At 37.5% G+C, this 25,521-nt stretch overlaps 1 long non-coding RNA gene across 1 annotated transcript; it reads left to right on the forward strand.

Annotated features, from left to right (window-relative positions):
- Nucleotides 1-676: 676 nt before the first annotated feature.
- LOC105534970 lies at nt 677-18,556 on the forward strand. The gene is made up of 5 exons (XR_001005364.1): nt 677-715; nt 2,249-2,364; nt 7,529-7,574; nt 12,286-12,517; nt 17,881-18,556. It is a non-coding gene; the product is annotated as an uncharacterized LOC105534970 (long non-coding RNA).
- The last annotated feature ends 6,965 nt before the right edge of the window (nt 18,557-25,521 follow it).

Genomic DNA, 25,521 nt, shown 5'->3' on the forward strand with positions numbered 1-25,521 from the left:
ATGCTGGTCCAGTTGATAGTATACCACAGGTTCCTTAGTACTTTGTTTACTTTTTAAATTTCTGTTCTTCAGATTCAATCATTTCAATGGTCCTATCTTCATATTTACCAATTACTTCTTTTGACTTCTCAAATCTTCCTTGGAATCTCTCTAGAAAACTTTTCATCTGAGTTGCAGTGGTCCTACATTTTCCACTGGAGATGTTTCAGGCAGTGGATGCCTGGAACTGAAGATAGTGCCAAACCCCATTGTCGTCAATCAGAACACATTTCTGTTCACATCTTTCATCCACAAACTTCATGCATTTTTCATCATAATTAAATGCTTGTAATGCATTGTGACCACAACTTTTGCAATTTGAGGTGCAACAGCAAACCCAGTACAATTTTTTTTCCTTCCTCACAATTGGAAGATCCATTCTCATAACAGATCTTAGCAACCTCAGCATACAATTTTTTTTCTTTCTTAATTAAGCCAAGAACTTTCTTTCACCTTTTCACTTAAAGAAAGCACTTTACAGTTTCTCTCGGGTATATGTGAATTGCCAGTTTCACTACTCTTGCACTTTGGGTCCATTATTAAGATAAGGGTTACTTGAACACAAGCATTGTGATACAACAATGGTCAATCTGATACGCTAGAAAAAGGGATGATTTATATCCTGGGCAGAATGGAGTTCACCAACATACTCAGAACAGAATGCAATTTAAAACTTGTAAGTTTTTTATTTTTGGAATTTTTCATTTAATATTTTTGGACCAAGGTTGATCGAAGTAATTGAAACTGTGGAAAAGAAAGCTGCAGATAACTAGGGGACTATTGTATTGTACTTTTTAGCTTCAGACTTTCTCTTTAGTTTCTTTTTAGATTTTCTTTCTCTTTATATTTCTACTTTGTTCATACATCAACTTTCTTGGCTTTTCCAGGTTTTTCTTTAGTTATTTGAGCATCTTTAAGACAACTGTTTTTAAAAAGGTTTTGTATGGTAGATCTACCATCAGTTCTGTTTTCCTCTGAATGAAACATACTTTCTTGTTTCTTAGTTTGTCTTATGATTTTTTTAAACTGGACATTTAAATCTAGTAGTGTGGTAATTCTGGAAATCAGATTATTTCCCTTCCTCAGAGTTCCTTAGGGATTTTTGTTTTGTTTTGATTTGATTTGATTGTTGTAGGCTATTAATGTGCTGAGGATAAGCCTCATGTGTAAACAAGGTCTTTTCTGAGCCTCCACCTGTCCCTGGCATTATGGTGACTCTCTAATTTTCCACATATATGCAATTGCTTTTGAATATCCTAGTTTTTATTTTTTTAATTTCTGGCTCTCAAAAGGGAAAAAAGAGAAAAATGAATGGGGAACGGGATACTGACCCTTTAAATCTCCTGGAGGTCACTTCATCTGAAGGGAAAAGGGCTTCCAACAATGCAGGGAAGTGCATCAGTAACAGATGCCCATCTCCGGTGTTTGTACTTCCATAATCAGAGGCAGCTGTCAGTGATTAGAACACAGATCTCCAGTACTGGAGGATAGGATCTTTATTGCCCACCTTGGTTCCTGCAAGTTCTGTGTAAGCTGTTCTAAGAACACATGCACAGTTGCCTGCCACAAATCTGGGGGTATGGGGTGGGTGGCTGCTGTCAAGCTAAAAGCTGACATTGACTGAAGTTAACCATAATATACCATCCATGTCTTCCCCTGGAAGTTGCAAACCTTCAGTAGACTCCAGATTTCCAAAATAGTTACATCGAACAGATTCTGCCACTGTAGATGCCTGGCTGGGGAGATGGATGCCCGGTGCTTTCTATTCTGCCGTCTTTCCCGAATCCTCTCATGCCCAAATAAGCCTTTGTAAGGGTCTTTAATAGCTTCTTATACCTGTAATAAATACAAAGACTCTAGAATGAGAATAAGATTTTCATAAAATACTTTTTTAAAGTGGAGATAAAATATTATGTAAGACCATTGTCGTACTGTTTACTCCATACATTTATACAACTTTAAGTCCTTTTTTTTAGTGGTACCAAAATATGCCCTAATATATACGTTGATGAATTGATATTGAAGATTGCTAACAATTTTCATTTTCTATATTCTTTCCTGTAGATTCTGCTATTTGATGACTCTCCATCTCAAACATAATAGAAGTATGCTTCCCCTATGGGTTTCATAAACTTCCATTGGCAGAAATGATTTTCCTTGTCTGGCAATATTGTCTGTGCTAACCAAAGTATTTGCTCTCCCAACTTAGAATTTGAAGTTGGGAGAAGTGGCAAGACGTGAAAAGCAAGAAGCAAATATTACCGGAGACACCTATGAAAAAGAAATCTTTCTGAAGAACATTTTTAAAACACCATAATCTGTTTGGTAAGAACGAAATGAATGCACAAAAGTGATAAAAATGGACCACCTGGATGTAGTTTCTGAAATGGCAGGGTATGTGTTCTGGTGTAAAGTACAAAATATATGTCCTAACCTGAGTAATTTTGTCCCTCTGTTTATGATTTTGAACAATGGTGTAGAAGACACAGGGGATTCTTCTTTCCCCTGGAAAATCCCTATTTCTTCCCTCTTAGAATTGAAAGGGGCTACCTTTGTGTTATGAGGCTACTGGGGAATTTCAGCTAACTCCTGTGGGGAAAGAGATGGAAGCAAGCATTCCTCACAATCCCACTAATCAACCACGGGTTTCTTATGAGCATCTATAGGATTCCCACAGGTCCCACTGAGGGATAAGTGGTCAAAATAGAATCTCCACATTTAGTCATACTTACTATACTGCCTGTTGCTAACTGTAACAACTGTTCACTCCCCTGAAGCCTGGAGCCAACTGGCATGGACTAGAAGTTAAGAAACAGCAGGAAGTCTTCATGGTCACTATGGCTTCCTGGTGACCATCTAACACAAAATTAAATGGAACAGAATTATCTTTTAAGCTGAAAATAAATTTTAGCAGTGTTCTTATTGGTTAGCAAAAACTGCGTTTGCATTGATGACACAAACATTGTTATGTTATTCTAGTCTAAAGAGAAACCATCTCAGCAAAGATCATTAGAAAATCATTTTAGAAACCACTAGGTCATAAGCATAATTTTAAAAAATAAATTCAAGAGTCTATCATAATATTGCTCAACCTAACCAAATGAGAATTTTAACAATAGAAAAGGTATTTTCAAAATTATAATCAAGCCTATGATGAATGAGCTAGAAGTACGTGCAGGACATCTTCAATTTGCCCCTCAGATCCTGTACTCATTCTTCATTCAGTTCTGTCCTGGGCAGCTGGCCAAAGGAAGGGGAGAAAGAAGAAAAGGGAGATGGACTATTTCTTCTCCTCTCCCTCCTTATGTGACAATTAATTTTATATGTCAACTTTGCTGGGCCGCACTGCCCAGATATGTGGTCAAAAATTATTCTGGATGTTCCTATGACAATGTTTTCAGATGAGATTTAACATTTACATTGCTGAACTTTCAGTAAAACAGATTGTTCTCCATAATATGAGTGAGTTTCATGCAATCAATTTAAAGCCTGAGTAGAATAAAAGACTAACTTGCCCCAGAGCAGGAGGGAGTACTGGCAACAAATTGCCTTCACATTTCAGATATGAACTACAGCATCAGCTCTTCCTAGGTCTCCAGCCTGCGGGCCACTCTGCAGATTTTGAAATTGCCAGCCTCCACCATCACATGAGCAAATTTCTTAAAAAATTCACACATACACACACACACACACATGCACATGCACACACATATTCGATTAGGTCTGTTTCTCTGGAGAACCCTCATACATCCTGCTTCAGCTCTGAAAGCAGGAAATAGAAGCATACCCCACTCTCATACTATAGCTCAGGTAGAATAGCCCCTTCTCCTCTGGTCCAGCTTTCACTAGGTCAGTCTAGTGTCTCTCATTCTTTGATCGTAAGGATAGTACTATTTCCCCCTGTAGCTAGTTTCTTGTGTCTTACCATCCTTTAATTCCTAGCACTGCCCATGCTTCTGAAAGCAGTCCTTTCATTCTCACCACAGAGGTTGAACCTGGGTTCTCTACTCAAGCTGCATATTAGAATCAGCTGGGAAGCTTTTAAGGCCTCCCAACAGCCAGGTCACAAACCAGACCAACTAATGCAGAACCTCTGAGGGTAGAACACAGGGATGTATATTTTTCAAAGCTCCCCAAGCATTTCCAATGTACAGCCAAGACTGAGAACCACTGCATCAATGTCTCTTCATTTGAACAATTTCGGATGAATGTTGTTTCCAGCCAGAACCTGAACAAATATACTATCATCGAAAATATATATATTTGCTTAAAATCCTATAAGCACTTGTCACCAGTACTTTTCATATGAGTATTTTCTATACTGCTACATATTGTTATTTTGTTATCTCACTTTTAAGACTGTGACTTATTTTTTTTCTCTCTCTCCCATTCTCTCCAAATGTTCCAGCTCATGGCCCAACTCAAAACCTTGTCTCTCAGCCACTGTTCTTAGCTTCTTTTATATATATATACACATATATATACATGCACACATATATAGTTTATATATACACATGTATATATAAACACATATACATATACAGATATACACACATATGTACATATACACATATACATATGTACACATGTATGTATATATACACAAACACACAGGTAACATACACAAGCACACATACATATATATATTTATACACACACACACACACACACATATCCACCCCTCTTTCTAAAACACGGCTGACCATGTTGCCCCATATGATGCAAATTTCACATTTTTGTTAATGATGCTCTACAACCCATATAAGTTGTAACTTCCCGACTAGGCACTAAAACCTCGGCATTCATCACAGTCTGACATTCCTTATTCTCAACAATTCTCACCCTCAACCCCTTTCTAATGTCATACACTCTACCAACTGTTATCTGTTCTTTTGACTCCCCTTTCCCTTCACACTTCCTCTTTATGGTCATTTCTCCTGCCTGAACCCCCTCTTCTGTGCTTCAGCAGCCTGTCCTTTCAGTCTTTCAAGACTTACATGTTCCCTCCTCAATTAAGACTTCTCTAGTCCCTCTATACTGCTAAATAACGGTAAACCATTATTAACTCTCTTGAGGACTAAGAGCAGTTTCTTGAAGGAAGAGATTTATAAACTGGGACTAAAAAAAAGGGAGGGAAGGGATGGCAAGATGGAGAAGAAAGGTTCAAACAGCTAACATAAAAGCCCAAAGGTGAGAAGCATCCATAGCACAAGTGTGATGCACTGCAAATATGTCTGTAAGGGTAAATGAAGGAGATTGATGAACAAGGGGCCTTATAAACCTCGTGAGGAGTTTTGTCTTAAACCTGATAGCAATGGAGTGCGCAATTTTACAAACATCATTCAGAGTTGTAGAAAATATTTTGGAGGAGAGAAATATCACAAACAGAGAGAACAGTTGTAGGCGCTCAGAGAAATGCAAACGTTCCCAGCCTGAACTGGGTTGGTGGCAGTGAGAATGAAAAGGTACCATTTTCTGCATTTTCCTTAAGGTTAAAAATTCTGCTGTTGCCGCATGGAACAGTTAAGATTCAGAGTAAGAATTCAACACCTCTAGGGTTCTTTTGATTGATTTAAATATTATATAAAATGCACATTTATTTAAAAATAGTCAAATATCTTTAACAACATATCAAATCAATTACCATCAGCCACAACATCAAAAGTCAACCGTTTCATTGCTTTTTCCGAAAGTCACCTCCTGCCACAGTGTTTTCTCATTCCACCCCCTTATTTATTTTTGGCATTTAACAGGTTTGTTAGTCATTTGAATATCTTCGTTTTTACAGGTATATATGTGAATCTTGAAAAACCTTTTGTGAGTCAAGATACGTCAGTATATAGAACTGACTTTTTATGATTACATCAAAGAATAAATATGGTTCAAATGTGGGTAACAAGCAACCAGGGTGGAATCTCCACTGCTGCACAATAGGTAAATACAATTTGACCTACAACATAACTCAGAGTTAGAACTTTATTAAATGATTTTGCTTTATTTAATGTATGAGAAAGTTATTTACTATGAAAAATTTAAATACTAAACATTTCGATTTCAAAATTATTCTAGTGATGATGTTACACTGATAACTGACACACACGGAAGAACATAAACTACATAATGATGCCATGTGGTCATATATGTAAAGCAAATGTAACCAGAGACCTTCACCCTCAGAGATATACATGAGTGTCACTCAAACCATCAGTTTGAGTTTGATGCTCCAGATCCTCTCTATGAGGTCTGTAAATGTCTGAGAGTTTGCTTGTGGGGTCCCCCATTGCTTCCTTTCTTAGATCTGTGCCATCTGTTAGCCTGGCATGCATCTAGACATGAAACTATAACTTTGCTGGTATCCACAAAAACTTACAACAAACATTCTGTCAGTCTAGTAACTTCAGTGATCATAGGAAATTAAGATCATCCATGGAACAGCTGTGTTAGTCCATTTGCATTGCTATAAAGGTATACCTGAGGTAGGGTGTTATAAAGAAAATACGTGTATTTGGCTCACAGTTCCGCAGGGTGTACACGAAGTGTAGTACCAGGATCTGATTCTGGTGAGAGGCCCAGGAAACTTCCAGTCATGGCAGAAGGCAAAGGGCAGCCAGTGTGCCGTGTGGGAGGAGAGGGAGCAAGAGAGAAAGGGAGGAGGTGCCAGGCTCTTTTAAATAACCGAATCTCATGGGAACTCAGTGAGAACTCACTCATTATTGTGAGGAGGGCACCAAGCTATTTATGAGAGATCCACCCCTATGATCCACACACCCCAAGCCCCACCTCCGACATTGGAGATTACATTTAACATGAGACTTGGAGAGGAAAAAACATCCAAACCATATCAATAGCTTTCCTCTGAGTCCTGTGGTCTCTTCTTTGTACCCATTCTCAGCCCTCTCATCTCTTAACTCTGTCCTCCTCTGCTCCCATGTGTACGAACAATCTCATCTGAATGGCACACACACACACACACACACACACACACACACACACACAACAATTACTGAACCCCTGGTGAGGCCAACACTATACCTGCAAGCATTTACTTCACCTAAGAGGTTTATCAAAAGCTTTCTAAATAAATTCTGTTCTCCATCTACTATGCAAATAAAACTGCTGTATCTTATCATGTGTGTAATAAATGTGAATGCAGAAAGCAACCTTGCTTACTAAGCTATGATATTTTGCCCAGATCATAATCTCTCTGGTATTTGCCATTATCCATCACCATCCGTTATTACCTATCACTCATCTTCACAGAGCAAATGCATCATCTTTCTTCAGGAAATGGATTACATTGAGGCGAAGAATATGCTCTTTGTCTTCCAAGGAAGAAAAAATGAAGGAACAGTTGAGGGCTTAGGAACAAACAATAACTACATGCTAGATGACCTCCTAGGCATTTTACAAATACTACCACATTTAATATGCTTTTTAATTTAGTTTTCACAACAAATAAATAAAGTTTTATCATCTCTCTTTTACACAGGTGAATCCTAAGGCTGAAAGAGACTGAGTAACAGCTATTAAGTAAGGTAGTAGAGTCCACTTTTATTCTGCTAATATTCTGAGCTAAAGACTAGCATAGGCTGGGCGTGGTGGCTCATGCCTGTAATCCCAGCACTTTGGGAGGCTGAGGCTGGCATATCAGGAGTTCGAGATTAGCCTGGCCAACATGGTGAAACCCCATCTCTACTAAAAATAAAAAAATAGCCAGATGTGGTGGCACACACCTGTAGTTCCAGCTGCTCAGGAGGCTGAGGTAGGAGAATCGTTTGAACCCAGGAGGTGGAGGTTAACAGTGAGCCAAGATCGCACCACTGCACTCCAGCCTGGGCGACAAGTGAGACTACGTTTCAAAAAAAAAAAGACTGGCATAAATGCCTAAGTTTTTTGTTTTTTTTAAAATCCCTTTTGTTACAGCTATGACATCACTCTTCAATATAAATTCATGTCCTTTCATGTGCAAGTTAATCAAAAGTTAAGCAAGAAGTGTGTCTTAGTAAGCATTTAGGTTCACTATAGACCTAAGAATGAAAATTTCAAAGTCCAAGGCTTAGGATATCACCTATTTCTATAGGAGATAGTAACTGGGGATACAGTCAAAGGTCTACCTTAGTCAAATCATTCCTTCATTTCTTTATCTAACACCATTGCTTTATTTCAAAGTCAAGACGAAATTCGAAACTGAACATGGATTCTGTGCTCTAACCAAGTTCTGTGACCTTAACATATGTAGCCAGACTTTTACCACTCACAGTCACCTCCCAGACAGAGGAAATGACTCATCATTTTTCAAAAATGGAAGTCTTAAAGTTAACATAAAATATCCCATGACAAAAATATCTTTTTATATGTAATATAGGAAGTATGAACTGGTGTATTTTTATAAATGTAATTCATTTTCAGATCTTTAATTCTCAAGTATCTCTGTCAAAATTTCAATAAAAGTAAACCCATAATGGAAAAATAGACTATTAACAGAAAGGAACATCTATTCTTGGGTTTAATTACACATATAAGCTTTATATAAAAATTTTAAACTTTACTTATTTAAAGATGTGCATCTATTACAACACCATACCTCCAAATTCCACAAAATTTTTAAAATTGTTGAAAAGAAATAATGATGTACTTTCTTTGATTACAGATAAGGTATGATTAATAAAAATATGACTATACTAATTTCGTACTTAAAAATTTAGACAATTTAAGACTCAATTTGAAGGGGTCAATTGAAATTATTAAAAGTCAGACTGACCTCACCATGAACATTCAGCAGGAAAAAGCCATTTTCGAGGAGCTAATGTCCAATTCTCTCTCTCTCTCTCTCTCTCTCTCTCTCTTTCTCTCTCTCTCTCTGTTCCTAAGCCCTCTTTCATCATATATATATATGACGGTGTTTTGCTCTTTCACCCAGGCTGGAGTGAAGTGGCACGATCTGGGCTCACTGAAACCTCTGACCCCCGGGTTCAAGCGATTCTCCTGCCTCACCCTCCCAAGTAGCTGGGATTACAGGCACCTGCCACCACACCTGGCTAGTTTTTTATACTTTTAGTAGAAATGGGGTTTCACCATGTTGGTCAGGCTGGTCTCAAACTCCTGACCTCAGGTGATCCACCTGCCTTGACCTCCCAAATTATTAGAATTACAGGCGTGAGCCACCATACCCAGCCCACAGCACGCATTTTTATATTATAAGGTACAACATCTCAGAAGACAGAGAGAATAGCTTCAGATATGAACCTCAGAAAGAAGTTCAAAAGGCACAGAGATCTGCTTCAAAAAGAAAAAAAAAGTTGAAGGTCTTGCTCCAACAGAGGGATTTGCTTTAAATTACTCCAAAAAGAATGACTGGCTGATATCCAAAGAAGAAAAAGAGCCTTTGCATTCCTGACATCTGATATCTTAATGCATGATACATAAAAAGCAATATATTTCAAGGACACACTAATAATCCCCCATGCAAAGGGAGGATTATCCTCTCAGAGAGATAGGGGGAATAAGGGGAAAGAGAGAGAAAAAGAGAGAGAGAGAGAGAGAGAGAGAGTAAGTACATACACAAGCCTGCCTGTTACTGGAGGAGCATGGGTGCCAGGATCTTTGACCCAAGGATCCAAAAGCTTGGCTGAATACAGCATTTCAGTTGTTCCCCGAAGTGAAAGCAGTAAAATAAAGACCAAAGGAAGCTCTAAGTTTAAGGTCAAGACCGAATTGCGTAAGAACCAAGGATGTAACCTAGGGTTAATGCCTGGTGGAACAAAAAGTCACCCAGCATTTTCAGGGTGATGGCAGGCTGTGAGAAGGCAGGTTGTAGAAATGATAAGGTTGTTTTATGGCATGCTTTTATTGGCTGCGTCAGAGAGAATGTGAGGGCGTGTTGGGTATGTCCTTGAAGTTATAGGACCTTGGTTTACATAAACTTTGTTGCACATCCAGTAATAATAGGCAAGGCATTTCTTATTCTTGGTTTTTATTTTCTTTTCCTTTGTTCTGGCCTTTTTTCTGTAATTCCTGCCTTAGTTAGTGACACCACCACTCCCCTCTTTGAGTAACCCAGAAAGAAGGCAGTCATCCCAACTCTTCCTCCTGCCACCACATGTAATCTTTGTCTTTAAACAGACTCAGTGTGTTTCACTTAAGTAAATGTATTTGGAAGGAAAACTTCATATTACTTACTAAAAGGGAAAATGACTATCAGTTCTATAAGAGAAATCTATTTTTTAATTAACGAAAATGAAACGACATCATTAAATGTTGGCAGAAATTCACTCTGTCTTTGTTAGAAAGACTGATTAGAAAATACCTTTTAACGCCAGGCGCAGTGGCTCACACCTGTAATCCCAGCACTTTGGGAAGCCGAGGTGAATGGATCACCTGAGGTCAGGAGCTCGAGACCAGCCTGCCCAACATGGCAAAACCCCATCTCTACTAAAAATACAAAAACTTAGCCAGGCGTGGTGGTGGGTGCCTGTAATCCCAGCTGCTCGGGAGTCTGAGGCAGGAGAATCACCTGAACTCGGGGGTGCGGAGGTTGCAGTGAGCTGAGTTTACACCACTACACTCCAGCCTGGGTGACAAGAGTGAAACTCCATCTCAAAAAAAGAAAAAAAATACTATTTAAGACACAGATTAGCATAAATCTAAGCCTTTCTCCTGAAGTTAATGAGAAGGGGTAACAGATAATTGAAAAAATTTTAAAATCATGTGACAATATGATTTCATGCTTCATCCTCATACAACCAAAATGTTTTCTGTAAATGAGTCCCACACTTTGGGAAGCACTGGACTATGGTATACAATTCAAACTCAGTAGCCTGCTATGATCTTACTCCCAATTCCCTTTTGATCTGATTTCCTGCCACTCCGCAAGTCATATTTACAACTCTATTCATGCTAAAGGACATATCATTTGGCCCTAGGAATTCTCCATCGTGTCTACTGAGAAACATATTAGGCCTCTGAAGAGGTTCTAGATGTGAAGCTTTCAGAGACCTCACCCAGGCACCTTTCTCCTTAGTATGAGCAAAGGCGCTAGTCAGGCTCCTCTGAGTTCTCTTGTTGACTAGGCCTCAAGCTTACCTTTCTAGGTTGAACAAACACTAAGACAGTTTCTAACAGCTCAACATTGTTTACTTAGGATGAGCCTACCCCCCACTTAAAGTGCAAGCCTGATAATACTCAAGACTGCCAAAAGAGCTTCCTGTTGTTCCAACCAACACCTGAAGACCGGGATCCCGGTTTCCAGTCTCTGCGGGAGGGGAGGGGCCGAACTTCAGTAAACAGCAGTGAACAAAACTAGATGGGTTTTACGTGGACTAACCTCTTTTCCGGATTTTTATAATTTTTCATTTTCCTGAAAAACTCTATGGAGTCCCCACGCACCCTTCTCCCTGATCCTTCATTCTCCCACCTAATCACCTCTGTACAGGTCAAAGTTGAGCTTAGTTCACATTGCACTCTTTTCCCTATTGTAATAATATACATTAATTCTTACCATTTTATTTAGTGTTCAGCGTTGTTTATCTTTCGCAGCATTTCATAGCTACTTCTAATGTACTGTATAGTCATTATTCACTGAACTACCACTCTCACCCGCTATGCTGTGCTCTGTTCTGTACTCCGAGTGCTGAGGTCAGCCCCCGTATTGTGCCTCCCATATTAGAAATGGCAAACATTCTCTTTACTCACAAGTTAATAAAGTGAAATAATAACACAATGTATTTTGTCAGATAAGTACCCATCTACTACTGAGGTGGTATTTTCTTAAGAGCAACCTTTACATTTAAATAACTCTTAAGAGCAATCTTTATGTTTAAGTAACTTACATTTAAATGTGCTTAGAAAGGGGGAACTAAGTTACCTGACTGCTGTGAACAGGGTCATGAGGAGAGACTCTAACACACTGGTTTAGTTTTATTTCAACTTCAGAATCATAAGAGGGACATTACACATTGCATCAAATTCTATAGTGTAAAAATAAAGTAAAAATATCAGCTTACATTCCTGCTTTCTTAGTTTGTCGGTGTCATTTTTAATTCCAACGTTTTGTTAAACCTCACATCTTCCTCTTTTGAATTTCTACTTCCTTTTAAAATGGCAATTGCCATTTCTTTTAATATCTTTTGTCTTATATTAGTAAGAGCATTTCTCTAATTATAACATGGGGAATTTACATGTGGGTTACAGTGGAGACTAGATTTTTACATCAAAATTAATTTTGTTTTATTTGCTCCTAATTTATAGGTGAAAATGCTATTTTCCATGGAAACCTATTTTGTTCCATAAAATTAAATGAACCATAACCCAGAAGTGCAACGAGACACACACAGCATGACCACATTATTTCTGAAAGCTGAAGAGTTGCCAGTCTGCTGATCTCAGACTTCGTGAACCACATCGTTCAGTTCAAATTGTTTCCCTGCAATAGCTTTGAGCCCCTGCCAAACAGCCACTGAAGGACTCTGAAAAATACAAGGTAAGGAGATGGCACCTAAGAACATTTTTTAAAAAATGTTAACTCTTTTATTGAAGTTTATTTCATTGCTTTTATCAGAGAGACTGATGTCACATCAGACATTTTCTCACCTAAAGGTAACATGCAATAATTGCCAAGATAGCATACTATTCGGAACGTGGAACCAAATGTGTGGCCTGCATGGGCATTCTTCCTTTGCCAATGAATTGCAAATGCTTCTTTCTTTCTACAGGTGTACAATGTTAAACATTAAATGTGGAGGTCTTATTGTGGGTTGATCTTTAACAAATCAGGTCTCCTTTCTGTTTTCAGTTGCTGCCACTATCACCTATGCGCAGAGTCAATGTTAATAATGTTAATGAAACCAGGCAATATATTAAAAGCTTTAGCCACAATCATTAACTTGAGTCTGGAGTAAACCATGTATTCCAGGGCCCAGTAGGCAGATCTCCTGTGGGTGTCAGCAAGCTGCAGCCACTCCGCTATCCAACAATGCTGTTACCTAAACTTCACTTTTGGGTGTCTGTCCCTGTAGGCATCCTCCACTCCACACCCTAAGTTAACCATCACTTGTTGAACAGGGGCCCTGCCTCATGGCTAGTATTTGGCCTTGAACTTCACACTCCGTTCCCTGAACACTGGCTGGATCTTTGCTTCCAACTGAATGGGCCCTTTTCTTCTCTTGCCTAGCACTAAAGCCGTAACATTGCCTGCAATTCCTATTGTTATATCCTCCCCACCACATTCCAACCCCTGATAAATCATTCCTGGCCCAGAAACGCAGTTCCACTGCCCTGGGATATAATGATTTGGAATGCTGGTGACTCACCCGACTTTTAGACCCTTAGTCCTAACCTCTTTGTTCTTTCTTACTTCTTTTTCCCTGACTTAAGACCCAGCATATGTCATAGCAGATATGGTATGTAAGATAATGTCAGTGTACAAAAAGCGCTCATCATATAAAGAAACTTAAGTGTATCTTTTAAGTCAATGCAAATAATCACCACAATATGTTTTGTGGGTCTTAACTTTTTTAATGAAAACAAACTTTTGCATTTTCTCTAATGAGAAAACAGTATAGTTCCCTTTTATTTATTTTTCCAACATTTGACAAGGCACAGGATCAAGTTATTCTTTTTGAGATGCCATAATATGCCAGGTATTGGAATGCCCAGCTACCACTTGCATTGTATAGTTAACATTGTGCTATAAGCATGGTTCTTCCTAAAAGCTTTCAGTACTGTTTATATTTTGTGCTGCCCAGTTTCCATAGTAACGTGTTTGTTCCCATGGAGAAACAAAAGTGAACACCTAACCAGGGTTGAACTTGAAGATATAAAACTTCACTCAGTAGATAGTTCACTCAGAGGCTATTAAGGAGGAGGAGAAAACAGAAGAACAGAAAATATACCTAGGTTTCTAGTTCTAGTTCAAAATTAAGAGACTACTAATTTACTTTGACCTACTGTATAACAAATCATTCTTGGTGTCGGTGTCATTATTTGCAACTTTAAGGAGACCTTTTTTTTTTCTCTCTCTCAAAAGCAATTTTAAAATTGCAGGCGCGGTGGCTCACACCTCTAATCCCAGCTCTTTGGGAGGCTGAGGCGGGTGGATCACAAGGTCAGGAGATTGAGACCATCCTGGCTAAGACGGTGAAACCCCGTCTCTACTAAAAATACAGAAAATTAGCTGGGCGTGGTGGTGGGCGCCTGTAGTACTAGCTACTTGGGAGACTGAGGCAGGAGAATGGCGTGAACCCGAGAGGCGGAGCTTGACGTGAACCCGGGAGGCGGAGCTTGCAGTGAGCTGAGATCGCGCCACTGCACTCCAGCCTGGGCTACAAAGCGAGACTCTGTCTCAAAAAAAAAAAAAAAAAAAAAGTAACTATTTAGACAAAGGGCCCTTTTTAATGGTGATTTGCTAGTTTATCTTAGCAGTTTGGTCCTTGTAGTTGCAATCTGTATTTCCATATTTCAAGAATTTTTGGAATTTTAATAAAACCATCTAAATTTAAGTAAACTTGATTTATTAAAATAACTATAAACTAAAGCAATAAGAATGTGAGCAAATGAGTATAAGATTATCTTTAATGAAAACAGATTCTTTTGCTTTTTTTACTGCCCAGAATTTTTCAAGCCTAGCTATTGCCATATTATGCCATTTGAAAAAAGCTTGAAAGCTGCAAAAGGATGTAAATTCAGCTTCTTTGGTTTAACGTGAGGAAAGTTGATAGCCTTTGTTAAGGCTAACACTACCATGCCAAATTCCTAACAACGTTACAGCAGGATTTTGAATGCCAGTAAACTAATTCACATCCATTTGCAAGCTCCAGTCAAGTGGCATAAACCCCACTTGCAGAAGACAAAGCAAAATGACTGGGCTCCTCCCGCCGCTCTGGCTCTTCACTCTGCTGCTGCCCTCCCTCCCGACTGTTGATGTTTCTTCCCCCACTTTATAATCTAGACACTTGCTCCCTTTCCATTTGATACTACTTCTTTGTTTGCTGTTCTTCAGCCTTCTTTGTGCTTTTCTGACCTCCTTTTTTTCCATTCTCTGCCGCTGTTCCTGTTCTACATTTCATCATTTTTTTCTCCAGCTTCACTTTTGTGCATTTGTGCATTACGCTCTTCCACGTCAATCTTTAGCCATTTTTGTGTTGTCCTGACTTTCATTCTTCTTCTTTACCTTTAGTTTATATTCATTCTGACCACCTTTTCTTCTTCTCTTTGCAGCCCCTCTGTTAGATGTTCGGCATTTTGCTCCAACTTTAAAACAAATATATATATATGTAGTTCCTGGATGACATTCTTCATTCTTTTCTCAGTCCTTCTGTGTATTATTTTTCCCTAGTTGTTTAAATCCCAGTCCCACTGACTTCGTGCAAACGATTATGATTAAAGCGATTTTAAATATTTCTTTAATATAGTAAAAGGTGAAGAAAAAGTTACCTTAGAAAACAGCATTCTAAATAGACTGCCTTTAAAAATAAATAAACAAATAAATAAATAATAAATAAATAAATAAATGTCTGTCCCATTTGTAGGTTCACAGGGAGTAATATCAATGAGATCTGCCATCTCCTATACTTGTCTACATCAGACATCATTCACCCCAATCAAGTAGTGAAGAGTGAGACTAAAATCGGCAAGTCTATCCTGCTGAATTGCTGCCACTCAAGATAAAAATAACTTTCTTACATTGTATGGTCCACTAGCAAGCAGCAGAATGATGGTGTATCCCAAGATTAGTTGTGGTTTCTGAAGTGATTATTGCAGGGAGATGGAGCAGAAAAGTTTTTTCTCTTACTTACTTTTGTGTGGTATTGGAGACAGGAGGCGTGTCCATCATTTTATACTGCTTATTACATATGAAAAATAGAATAATGAAAGCTTTCACAATACGGAGGTTTTCTCTAATCTCCTATCATGAAATGGGCATACATTTTGAACTGATTTTTTTTTTTAAGTTTTGGGAATTGGATGTTCATCTTTCTTTTATTGACTTTCATCTAATTTTCAAAAATGTGCAATAGTAGATTGCATGTGAAGGTAAATGGTCCACTGAGATTTAAATGCATTGCTTTGAACTAAAGAGATACAAAATTCTGATATCTGAATTCTTCATGGCTATATACATGTTTACTAAGTCGTTTTGCATAGTGGCAGATTCTTTATGCTTTTGGCATATTTGAAGTTAAATTTTAATTCATATTACATTTATTAAGTGCTAAGAAGACACACTCATCTACTATTTTAGAATTTTTAAAATAAATTTTCAGTCTTATAAGTTTATGAAAAAAATATTGACACCATAATATATACTGGTTTCATAGCACTTACAGACTTGGTAAATTTTACCTACAAGAAAATCAGTTCTTTGTGTTTTTCTTAGTTTACTGTTTTTGCATTTAACAGTTTTGACCTTGACTAAAGACTCCAGGTTTTCTGGGGGACAGTGTAGTTGACTTAAAATCTAACCACTATTATGCAAAATTTTAGTTGAGAGAAACTATCTGTATCTTCTTTTTTTATTGCTGTGATTATAGAGCCAACACACACAATCATGTAGGTTAAGCATTGCTAGGGAGCCATTCTCACCTATGTGTTGGGATTCATGGGATTCATTTTGCAATTCCCACTGCAACTATGCCATGAGTTTACTCACCAGATGGAAAAAAAATTTCTGCTTTGACAATGTTGAATGAAGTCTTGCTTTACTCTGTAAAAGTATAAAATGTAACATTTTTGGGTTGAGGGGACACTTAGAGATCTTCTGGTTCTCCTCTTTGGTTTCATAGAGAAGGAAAATGTCTCCACAGAAATAATGACTCCTTACCACAATTTTATCACTATATATATATACCCTAAGATTCAGGATTAGAGATGGCTCTCCTGATCCCTGGCCTTGGGAATATCGTTTTAAAACCATTCATGGTGACATAGAAAATATTACATTTCTATCACGTAATTTCATAGATACAACCTTCTAAGTTTTCAGCCTAATTTTCTTCCTAGACAATTTTGTATTGTAAATTACTAGAGGACAGAAATAATTTCTAGATAATTCTGTGGGCAACTTGCTGTGTAATCCAGCAACATACTCAGTAGGTTTTTTTGAGAGAGGATGTCACCATCTTCATTGATTAATGTGGTGGAAAATATTTAGAAAAGGAGCTGTTTCATGCTACTCTGGCATCTATATTGTGAAAGTATGATTTTGGAATATTGACATTAAATAACGGAACTAGAGTTTCTTAGGAATTAAAATCTTTATTTTCCCATTAATGTATTGGGAAACTTCACTAGTTTATTCATCTTCTCTATGGAGGTTTTCTTTATTACTATCAACCCACACTTTCTCTTTTCTTCTTTTTTATTACTCAACACCAATGTGTGGTTTTTAATATATTATTTTAATTTGTTTCTGTTCTCTTGCTGCATGTAGAGAGCTTGTCAGCTCCTTGTGTAGCGAGTTTGTCGTTTACTTTGTTTTCGATCCTCTATGATGCTGGGTGTGTATACAGCCATTGCTAAATGTGTACTACTTAAGGTGGCAAGAATTGAACTAGAAACACTTCAAAAAAGGCCTAATTAGAAGCAATTACCAAATTTAGTCTGTGTTGCCCAAAAGCCTTATCAAAAAGTGTATCATGAATCTAAATGCTAACAGAATTAATGGCTAATGAGAAAATTTTTACATAAATATTACTCTAAAACAATATCTAATAGTGATGCCTAAACCTTTTTGAGTAGATTAATGCATACTGATGAAAAGAAGAAACAAGGAGTTGAAACGAGTGCATGTCATCACAAAATCATAATGCCTTTTAAAAAACATTTTATCCTTTTCTTTTTTTCTAGAACTGAAAGGGGCACATGGCAGATATAATCATAAACTTTCATTTCAGAGAGCAATAAAAAAGGAGAAGAAGAACACACTGGTACTCCAACAAGTCATAGTTTCTGCCAGATGTTGCAAAAGTGAGTTAGATAATTGACCTTTCTTCTGGGGCCTGTGTCAACTTTGAATGGAGCTTTCAATTGCACAATAAGCATCTGGACAGTTTTGACATCTTTATAACACTCTTTGAGTTCTTAAAAAGCTACCATTTTGTTTAAAGATGATTTATGTGAAGATTAAAACAATTACTTAAGTGCTAAGAATAATTAATCCTGTAACTCAATATCAAATACCATTGTCTTCCCAGAACTGGGTCTCTCACTACTAATCATAATCAAGATACCAACTGTCAAATCAAATCAAAATTAAAATTTGATTAATTATTTGATGGTATTAACATTCAAATCTAGTTCCTTCCCAGGCCTAATTTTGTCCTTGTGTTTGCTTTGAACTGAATTATTGTGGTTTAAATAGCCCGTTTTACATGACCACTTTCAAACAAGATCATAAATTCTCATAAAAACAGGCTAAGGAATTCATAATCATAGCTCTTGGCCGCCACCTAAAGGTTTCTTTCTTGTTTTATTTTACATGAGACCTACTATGCATTCCTTTTAGAATAAAATTGTCTTGTCATCACATGTTTCTACATAAGTACAGGGTAAAAAGACTTTTTCAAGTATGTTTTTTCACCTTTATGTATTTAAATTAACAGCATATATAATTATGTCTACTTTTCAATTCATTCAACACACACAAAAAAACAATTTAAACCAGGTTCTTTTAAATGGTCAGAAAATCTTTCATGCGTTTAAGAAATAGTGTGTTCTTATTATGTATCACCCCCACGCCTAGGCCCATAATGAAAGAAATTTAATTAAACTCATGTTTACTGAACCACTGTTGAGTGTAATGTAACAGAAAACTCCTCAAATTCCAACAAGAACATTAACAGATATAACTTCTTCATTATGCTTGAAAGTAAATGAGATACTATAATTAATGATTCTTGCTCCATATCCTATTATCACTTCCTTTATTCTTCTCCTAAAAAACACTTGATTGAATCAAGCTAAATATCTTCAACACCTTACTTGGACTCTGACAAAGTCAACTTTGGAGAATGGATTTATGATATCATAGGGGAAATTAGTTATGAACTCTACAAATTTCTCATTTCAAAGCTCATATGGATAGAGCATCTATGAATCACCCGAATTCTTGTTAAACATATAGACAAGTTGCATTAACACATGCACTCTCCAATATATTTTCCATGTACTTACCCTTGATTTATTTATAGAACACCATTCATGATTTTATTAATTCAAAAAATATTTACTAGGCACCTACTATGTGCCAGGCACCCACTATGTGCCAGACACCCATCATTATCAGAGTTCAATAAAGCGGACTGGTCTTTTCCATCATAGGTCTTGTGAAGAAAACAGAAAATGAACAAAAAAATAGGTAAAACACATAAAGATACTGGCTACAAATGAACTAAATACCATATCATAATAGAGAATAGTTCTGGGGAGACACAGACCAACAATAGGTAGTTAAGTCAAGAAAGGCCTCTCATAGGAGACAGTTTTTAAACTGGGACCTGAAGAATAAATAGCCAGCTCTGCCAAGAATAGAGAGGAAGAGGTGGAGGAAATTATGTGTGCAAAGGACAAATACTAACAGAGGGCCAAGGGAACTAAAGCAGAGTGAGCCAAGGGGAGTGTCATGGATGGGATTAGAGAAGTAAGCAGGAACCAAATCATGCAAGGCCTTAAAAGCTATGGTAAGGACTTGGGGTTTTATTTGAAAGAGATGGAAAGCCATGATAGTAGTTAAAAAAGGAAGTAAATTGATCTGTTGGCTGCCTGAAGAAGGAATTAGAGGCAGCCAAGAGAAAAGGGAGATAGAAGTCTATCACAGAAGTACAGATGGGAGAGATGATGGTGATGGTGACATGGACAAGGTGGTAGCAGTGGAGGCAAAAACAAGTGATCACATTTGTGATGCATTTTGGAGTGAGGCCTTGGTGGTAGATCAGATGACCCTGTGGTTCTGCCGCTCCTTCCCAGCTTGTTAGCATTTGCTGTCATAACTTTGAAAAGCTGATATAGTTTTCCATATAAGATTTTATATCACACCCAAGCTTTTAATTTAGATTTTTAAATTTTAAAGAAAATATCTTAATAGAATGACCAATTTGTACATCAAGAAACACTTATTATCTAGTATCTTCTGCAAATGAAATAGTCCACAAAATTAATTTTATAAATAATGGAAGTGTGTCTATTAAAAACATCAAAGCTTATTTTACTTTAACCACTTTGAAATAATTATTTTCTAAAATTGTTCAATATTTCCTTGATCTTTCAAACAGAATATATTCAAAATAGTTAAGCTTTTCAAAAACTCAGACTTATTGTGAAGAAACATATATGAAACATACCTCTATAGTATGTAGTATGGCTAAAAACAGTGAGATGTAAAACCGAGTTTCCCCACTCTGAAAAACTGAAAACTACCTTGCTTTGAAATCACTACATTTTTATTTTGTTGCCTCAGTTTCCCATAGTTCTTATTGTACCTGACTGTAGTTCTCAACTTCTGACTCATTCTAACACACTGCTTTACCTTGGCTGTAAGCTGGGAACCCTGCTGTCAAAAATCCATGCAAGTTTATCGAAAAAGACTCCAAATAAAGGCTATGAAATTTTGCATTCTATTTTGATTGCACGGAGGCCTTTTTACATTCTGCTTTCTCAAGTATAGTTTAGGCCATTGAAGCTGCTTAATCAGCAACATGTAAGTCAAGGAAATCTCCCTACACTAGCATGTTATTTCCCACAGTTTCATAATTCCCCTTGAAAACTGAATCCGTATTACCATATACATTATCATTTTTAAGTTTCTGCAAAGAATCCTTCCTTGTGATACAACTTCAGCTACATCATCATAAATGTTGACTTTTCATTTGATGCCTAAAGTATAGTTTTCAAATGTAACACAAAAGCATGTAAAATTTGACCCCAAAAGTAGAATTTATGTGTCTCATATAAGCGTATAAAATTTGACCCAAAAAATAATTTCAAATGTCTTGACTCAGACTACAATGTTATCTCTTTTCTTTTTTCATTTTGACATGGCATGGAAACAAAAACAGATCAAATGTCCACAGAAACTCCATCAGCGACACTGCTTTCAAAGTGTCTTTTTACAAGTAATGTGTGCATTTTACAAATCCAAAGGCAATATTTGAAGTAGCTCTTCCAAACAGCTGTATTACTCAAAGCTATCTCTATATCACCACCTTGTTTCGTGGGAGAAAATGTGGAAATGTGTACCGAAAATGTGTAAATGATTAAAGCATCAGTATAAAGAAAAAAACATTCTGAACATGAATAAAAATTATTTTGAGGGTTTGTTGAAAAATCAAACACCAGATGTCCATGGCTGACTTGCCAAATGAAAATCCTTGAAAGAAAGGTTCAGAAATTGACATTTCAAATGAATATACCCCAGCTGATTGACACAGGTGTTCCTTTGAGCAATCCTGGATAGCACTGTGGTAGACCCCAGGTAAGCAATCCTGTGGGATCTGCTTTTTCAACTTTGTAGTAGATTGTATTTTCCAAAGTGACACTGACATCTCTCCACCAAATGATGGGATTTATGTTACCTCTTCTTGGACCTGGGTGAACTTTTGACTGCAGTAGAAGTGACGCTATGTGACTTCTAAGACCAATTCATAAAATGCAATACAGCTTCCTCCTAACTCCCTTGGGATGCTGGCCCTAGGAAACCAGCCACCATGCTGTAAGAAAGCCAAGCAGCCACATGAAAAGACCACATGTAGGTCTTTCAGTCATAGATACAGTTGAACTCTCCATTGACAGCCAGCCTTTAACCACTACGTGAGTGAGCCTTTAGATAATTCTAGCCCCCAGCTTTTGGGCCACCCCAGTAGACAAAAGACAAGCTCTTTCACCCAACCTTGGTCAAATTTCAGATTTGTGAATGAAATTTATGTTGTCACTGTTCTAAGCCACTAAATGTTATAGTGGTTTGTTACATAGCAATAAATAACAGAACAAATTCCAAATGCTTCCACATCTTCTTCAGATAAAATGTAAAGCCCCACGTAAACCTTCATGCATTCCAGTTTGCATTTAAGGATTTCATATTCTATCCAACCAGATCCACCCCCAGCCCAGACTGACTTACTGGGTCCTGCTTTAGCTAATTGGCTAAGTCTGCAGTTCTGAATCAGGAGAGATTTTGTTTCCCACAGAACATTTGGCAATGTCTGGAGACATTTAATGGTTGTCACAACTGGGGGAAAGGGTACAACTGGTATCTAAATGGGTAGAAACTAGAGGTGTGGCTAAACATCCCACAATCCACGCATGACCCCTCCCCTGCAACAAAGAACTATCAAGACTAAATGGTGCCAAGGTTGAGAGACTCTGACCTAGCTCTGGTCCCCAGCAGTGAGGTACTCAGTTTTCACGAGTGTCTTCATCATCATGTAGGTTGAAGGTTCTCAACCAGGAATTAAAGAAATAGTGTGTGCTGGGGGAAGGGGAGGTTAGAATATCAGGATTTTCAACCTATACTGTTGCTATAGCCTAAATGTTTGTGTCCCTCCAGAATTCATATGTTGAAATCTAATCCACAATGTGATGGTATTAGGAGGTGGGGCCTCTGGGAGGAGATTAGGTCATGAGGGCTCCCATGAGTGGGATTAGCACTCTTTTAAAAGAGGCTTGAAGGAGCCTTTTTTTCCGCTTCCACCATGCAAGGATAGAGTGAAAGGGCACCATCTATGAGATGTCTGGCCGTCACCAGACTTTGAATCAGCTGACATGTTCATCTTGAATTTTTCAGGCTTCAGAACTACAGGAAATAAAACCTGTTGTTTATAAATTATCCAGGCTAAGGATTTTTTATAGCAGTTATAGCGGCTTAAATGGACTAAAACAAGTGAGCTTGTGGTGTTCAACCATGGCTACAAATTAGAATAGTTGGCAAGGGTTTTTTTGTTAGTTTTCTTGGTTTTTTTTTTTTTTTCAACTATCACTGCTCAATCCCCAACTCTGGAGATTCTGATTTTAAAAATACTGGATGCTAGTATTTTTTAAAAGCTTCTTAAGTTATTTTAATGAGTAGCTAAGCATGAGAACTGAGGCACTGGCCACTTCTCACCTGGAGACTGTGACTCCTAACCTGTTCCAGGTTAGGTCACAAAGAGGAGATTGGGGAAATCTAGAAAACAAAATTCAAAAATCCCAGTGGGTAATTCTGTTGGCTCCGTTCCCCTGCTGAAACCCTCTGCCTTACATAGTCCTCTGCTCTTAGTCTGCCATATTCTGGCAAGAAAAAGACCTGAGCCGGACTCCTCCTTCATTCTAGTGCACTTATTTGGGATGGAAGCAAACCTTAAGAATTAATTGATTCTTGTCAAGCCACTAAGTAGTACCATTTTTTAGCAAATGCTAAACAATTCTGTCATAATAAGTTCAGTCTGCTGTGCACCTCTTCACCTATGAAATAAGCTCTGTTTACTAGATTTTCCATTAATTACCTAAGATGGATATAAAAACATTATTCAATATTCTTAGAATTTTAGCACTGGAGTGTCAAGCTAAATCAAATAATTTATATATTTACATAGTTCAAGATGATGACAAGAGTTTACTCATAGTAAGTTATTTTGCTGAGGTTTATCACTCTCTCTCTGCACAGGACTTAACCTCGCTTCCCAACCAAAAAAAAACAAAAAAACAAAAAAAACAGCAGTTAGGCAACTGTCCTGCCATCTGCCTCAGATGCGAAGCAGATAAAAGTCGGCTCACTAAAAACAAAAATGACTTGGGTGGAGAGGGAAAAATGTGAAATAGCCTGTTATTATAATAATTACCTCAGTAAAATGTGTTATTTTATCATGATAATGAGATTTTCTGAACATGTTATTACATTTGTGGTAAAAAGAAAAAAATCAAAACTATGTTTTTGTTTTCAAAATCCAGTCATCGAAGGAAAATACCAATTTAATAAATTTCTCAATAATTATCAAATTATAACTTTATAACTCTTTCCCATTAAAGCCAAAGGCAGAAAGAGTCCTTAATGTCATATTTACACTCATTATCTACAACAGAGAAAAGCTGAATATCTATAATAGTTTTGAGTGCTAAGTGTACAGAGTAAGTGCCCATCTGTGCTGGAAGGCAGTCATAATTGTGAGCATAGGTTCTTGACTAGCATTGCCTGGGTTTAAATCCTAAGCCCACCATTTACAATGTGATCTTGTGCATATTATTTTACCCTTATAACTCAGTTTCCTCGTCTAAAAAACAGTGATAATAATAGTACTGGGATCATAATTACCTTTGGGAACTAAAAGATACAATGAATAGAAAATGCTTTGCCTAGTCCGTGGCACATAAGATGTATTTAAAGAATGAGCATATTTTCACTCTCAAATCTATAATGACAGCTCATACTTCCCTTTTTAAGTTTCAGAACTATATTTCCAACTGCCTTCTGGATGTCTCCATCTGAATTTCCTCAGGCCACTTCTAAATTATCTTTTCCAGTATATATTAGTTTTTCTCCATTACTCCTTGACTTATCACTAAAACCATTTTACCAAGACAGAGTAAGGTGTTTGGAATGGGTTTTGAGCTCAGGTATCCTTCTAAAGGATGGCTATATGGCAATTATGCTTCTAGTTGTTATTTATCTCCCTTTTCTAGAGACACATTGTTTGCTGTCAAACAGAGTATCTAAAATAATTTTAACTGACACCTTAAGCTCTTCAAAATATTGTTATCTTACAACCTTTCTAATATTCTAAAGAGCATTTTTAATAGTTTCTTAAAGGTACTAGGCTTAATGTCTTACTTAACACTTTCTGTAAACAACAGAACTTGATTTTGCCCCATTGTGTGTACCTCATTTCTTGAGCACCTCTCTAATACTGTCCTCAGTGTCCATGATGAAAAGTCATATTCTTACTTAGTTTTGAGACCAAAAACCAACTGGGCAAGATCTAGGACTGTAGGACTTTTTTTGATAAAAGTTGAGGCAATAGGCCGGGCACGCTGGCTCATACCTGTGATCCCAGCACTTTGGGAGGCCGAGGCGGGTGGATCACCTGAGGTCAGGAATTCTAGACCAGCCTGGCCAACATGGTGAAAACCTGTCTCTACTAAAGATACAAAATTAGCTGGGTGTGGTGGTGCGTGCCTGTAATCCCAGCTACTCAGGAGGCTGAGGCAGGAGAATCGCTTGAATCCGGGAGGCAGAGGTTGCAGTGAGCTGAGATTGCGCCATTGCATTCCAGCCTGGGCAAAAAGAGCAAAACTTCTTCTCAAAAAGAAAGAAAAAAGTTGAGGCAATAATGAGCATCAAGAAGATATTGCTAGGCTCTGCCCAAGTGGGTAAGTTAAAAACAGGTGTCATAACAGGATTCAGTAAAATTTAGTAACTAGAAGAAATGCAAGTTTTTCTCTCAGTCTAACCAGTAATTCAATAAATAACACCTGAAAATCAGAAACTGTCAGTCTTATAGAGCTACGACAGAGTATATTTGA

Source organism: Mandrillus leucophaeus, unplaced genomic scaffold, assembly GCF_000951045.1.
Source record: "Mandrillus leucophaeus isolate KB7577 unplaced genomic scaffold, Mleu.le_1.0 Scaffold140, whole genome shotgun sequence".
Lineage (NCBI taxonomy): Eukaryota > Metazoa > Chordata > Mammalia > Primates > Cercopithecidae > Mandrillus > Mandrillus leucophaeus.